Here is a 4,275-nt window from a genome sequence, read left to right as displayed (position 1 = left end):
CCCCCCCCCCCCCCCCCCGCCATGGCTGTGTTAATAATGCTGCCTCAGCAGTGACCTAGGCTTCCTCAACTGCTCTGAGTCCCTAAATTGCTCCTAACACTGTGACTACTTAAATCAGGTCATCAAAGGGAAGGTAACATGACATTTTTTTTAAAAAAATCACATTTCTTCAGAAGAGAAGAAACTATTCAGTTTTACTACTGATATGCTTGATTTCAGAAGGTGAGCTTCCTTGTAAAGAGGTGTTGTGAATCAAGCCGCTGAGTCTTTAAATGGCTAAGAGAAAGGAAGTTGAATATGAATCATGAATCATGCTTGTAACTATAAAATGAACTTACCTGGAATCCAGCAAACAGCTTGTGTTTAAGAAAAATGATTTATGTCAAACTTGGTAAAATGGGTTCAGTATTTAAAGCACCAATAATTAAAAGCATTATTTGAATGAAACGTGTTGGATTTATTTTCTTAAATGTAGATGTTAATGTTTATTACACTTCGTTTCCTTGTCTATGGTCAGAACCCTTTTGTGTTATTTTAGCCTGCTCATAAATCAACCACTGACTGCTTCAAAGCTTGAAGTGAATATCTCGACTCTTTCCTATTGGTAAGCAGCTCATTATGTCCCAAAATTTGGGGGCTGGCCAGAATGCAGCCTTCATAAGGGTCTCACCCCAGGGCCTGGGGTGCCAAGGTGCCTTGTGATAGAATGAGCTGGAAGGTGTCTGTCTGGTTTTCTCCCTTTACTCACTTATTGCGAGTTTTGTCTCCATCATTTGGTGCCCTATAAAAACATATCTATATTCAGGTAAGATCCCATTATCACAGGGGAAAGTTACCCAGTTTTTCTCAGCAGGCGCTGCAGGTTCCTTTTAATTCAGTGTGCAGAGTATGTCCCTATTATGTTCAGATTGCCCACCAGAGGGCACTGTAGACTACTTTTTGTGCAAATGCCAGTTTCTTGTACAGCTGAGCGGGTCAAGGCCCGAAGAATGACACCATGGGTGGGGTGGAAAGTGCAGAGTCTTGAGATGACACTGGGGTGGAGGCAGCCCAGCAGGGGCCTCATGCTGCTGCTAGGCTTTCATGGATTTATCGCACCGTCCCTCAATGCCATGTGCTTCGGGTCCCCCCGTAGCCCACCTGCTGCACAAGCAGGGCAGAGCCCGGGCCAGAACCAGATAGGGGATGAGTCTCAGACAGGGACTGGCTTTGGCCCAGAAAGCAAGGCAGCTTCTGGTCAAGAAAAGACAAAATTAAAAGGAGAAAGAGGGAGTGGCTGAGAAGCCCAAAGATGCTGAGCCCAGGTGGCTGCATTTGGTGGATCTCGTTGGCCTTGGATCTCTGCTTGTTGGTCTTTACTACACCATGACCAATAATCACAGTTTATTCTGTCTTCTAGGCCAGGTTCAGATTCTTTGCAGGTATGTAGTGGGGTGGGGAAAAATCCTTTATGACACGAGGAGGGGCTCAGTGAAATAAACGCATAAATATTCTGACCTGAGGTGGTTAATGTCGTGTTTCCCTTCTTAGTAATATTCAGACTGATGATCACAAAGTAATTGAAGAAGAGATTCTACTTGCCCATAATGGGGCGTGTTTTCAGTTTTAACACTGAAAAAATGTTCTAGTTTGTGTAAAGCTGGTAGGTCAATATTTTTTAGGGAAATTCCAAACTGTCACTTCAGAACCAGATGCTCTATAAATTTTCATCTGGAAAGACAATTATAACTTAAGTCCTTTTGGAATAAGTCAACCAATAAAACTTCAATCTTTTTCTTATTTTTTTTCTTAGTATTTATTGTAAGATCTATTTGTGTGAAAAATAAAGATAGTTTAAAAATTCATAATCTCACCAGCCAGCATGGCTGCTAATATTTTGATGTATTTTCTTCCAATATTTGCCTCTATGAAGTGTTTAAACCTAGTCAAGACCAGGCTGTATATTGACTGTCCATCACGCTTTCACTTAATCACTAGCTTGTTATGCTGGTGGAAACCATTCATAAGGATGGTTTAGAATGGCTGCACAATATTTCATTAAATCCGTCTGCCCTGGCTAGCAAATAATGGTCTGTGTGAGGACTCTGTTGCTAGTGACAGAAACCCTATTCAACGTGGCTTAAGCAAAAAGAGGGGTTCACTGATCTTAAGATGTGCCTTCAGAACTCCATCTTCATCTCCTGGCTCCTCTTCCCGCTGTGCTGGTTTTAATTGCAGCCAGCAGTCCTGGAGCAGAGAGGCTGTATGGTTCCCAGCCAGCAGAGCAGTCCTGAATAGTCACTGTGTCTGGGGACAGGGTGCCCGTGTTGGCCGAGCCTGGGGCCTGTGTCCTTCCCTGCAGTGCGGGGTCCAGCTCAGCAGCGGTCAGCACCGCAGGTGGGGGGACGCAGGGTCTCCTCAGAGGAAAGGAGAAGTTACGTCAGCTGAAGGGACACCAGACAGGCAGAAGCTAAAGGCTCTTACCACTTTCTCCAGCGTTTGAACATTTAAGTTGCTTCCAATTTCCCCGTTATAAAAAAACCTATCTTTCTGCATAAAATAGTCTCTACGTCTCTGTTTATTTTCTTAGAGAGATGCTCAGCAGTGGAATTCCCAAGCCAAAAGCTGTTGGTACATGTTACAAATTGCTCTTAAGAATTTGTATCAATTAGCCGTGCGTCAGCAGTGTGTGGAAGTGCTCAGCCAGCACTCTCAAATTGACCGCAAAAATGGTATTGTGTTATTTTAATTGGCAACTCTTAGGTTACTGGTAACATTGGACATTAAAAAACTCAGTAAATATCAGTTGCTTTTCTTTCCTTTGCTCCAGATATCAGTTGGTAACCTATAGGTTGAGTTTTCTCGAAAATAAAAGTTAGGATTGCTATAGAACTTAACTTTATAAAATATGTTCACACACAGGGTTTTATCTGACCCTTGCAACAGGCCCAAGAAGTAGGTGGGACACACATTATTTCCCTTATTTCAGGGAGGAGGTTGGAGTCCCCAGATGCTAGCTTGGGGGAGCTCACACAGCTGCGTGTCAGACCCAGTCCTTAAATCTAGCTCTGTCTGCAAGAATCCAGTGACTCCTCCGCTGCTGCTGACATACGGGTCCTTTAAGAAATGTCTTGCCACTCGTATTAAAGGTGTGTGGTATAGAAATGGCAAATGCCATGTGTTAGAAATCTCCAGGTTTCCATGGGTCGCACACTGACATCTTCTGGGGCAGGCAGTGTGGAGTACAGGAAAGAGCGTGCACTCCGAAGCCAGAAGCCGTGTTCAAATCCCAGCTCAGCCACTCAGCCTGTGGCCCTAGGCAAATGCTATGCCAGCGGGTCCGCTCCCTAAGTCCCCTCGGATGCGCGGTGCTGATGAGCATTACTTAGTCTCCATCAAGGTGCGGATAGCCCGAGGCCACGCGTTACGCGGATGCGCAGGTCAAGCTGTGGAGGAGCTACAGACCAGCCATTTCCTAGGGAACGACGCCGCGGGAGGTCTCCTCTGCCGTGTGTCAGTCGCTGGTCTCCGCTGGTGCCCGGTGTGCGCCCCCCGGGAGCAGCGCAGAGGGGGACGCTCGGGCCTGTGGCGCGGCCCCGGAGAGGTCCGACCGGCCGGGCGGCCGCGGGAGGAGCCGGGAGGCTGTGCTCGACTCGGCAGCCGCGAGGGGCCGCGGGGGCTGCACCGAGCCGCCGCGCCCAGGGCGCACAGTGCCGGCTCCTCCTCCCATCCCGGGCCGGAGCCGCCGCGCCGCGGGAAGCCGGGGCCCCTCCCTGTCCCCATAACCACCCTTCCTCCCCCTTAAGCTGGTGACCTTCCTAGGGGACTGTAAAGGTCTAATGCGGCGACCCACCTGCCCCTGACCACCGGTCCCCAGGGGTGGGTCCCCTTCAGGCTTCTTCCTGGGGCAAGAGGACGCAGACCTGCGTGGGGTCCCCAAGGGCCGGGCTGGGCTCCGAGAGGACTCGCGAGCCCGCCAGCTGCCTCTGCCCCATGCAAGCTCAGTCGGTCCTGGCCCTTTGCCAGTGACAAAAATGCCATCTGCACGAAGGCAGAGCCTCTCCAGCGCAATGAGACCGGCAGGCGGCCGCCCGCGTGCAAGCGGGACACCGCCGTCACTGCGCGGCGCCCTCGGTGCGCGCGAGGCAGGGCGCTGGGGAGCCCCAGGGCCCAGAGGCGGCCAGCACGGGATCGGGTCTCTCCAGGGAGACAGCAGCTGGCAGGGCCGGCAGGGGAGGGGGCGCTGGGGAGGCAGGAGTCGTATACTTAAATATAACGGCCAGCTAGAAGACCACT

This window comes from Equus quagga, chromosome 13, assembly GCF_021613505.1.
Source record: "Equus quagga isolate Etosha38 chromosome 13, UCLA_HA_Equagga_1.0, whole genome shotgun sequence".
NCBI lineage: Eukaryota > Metazoa > Chordata > Mammalia > Perissodactyla > Equidae > Equus > Equus quagga.
Note: the sequence above shows the minus strand (reverse complement) of the source record.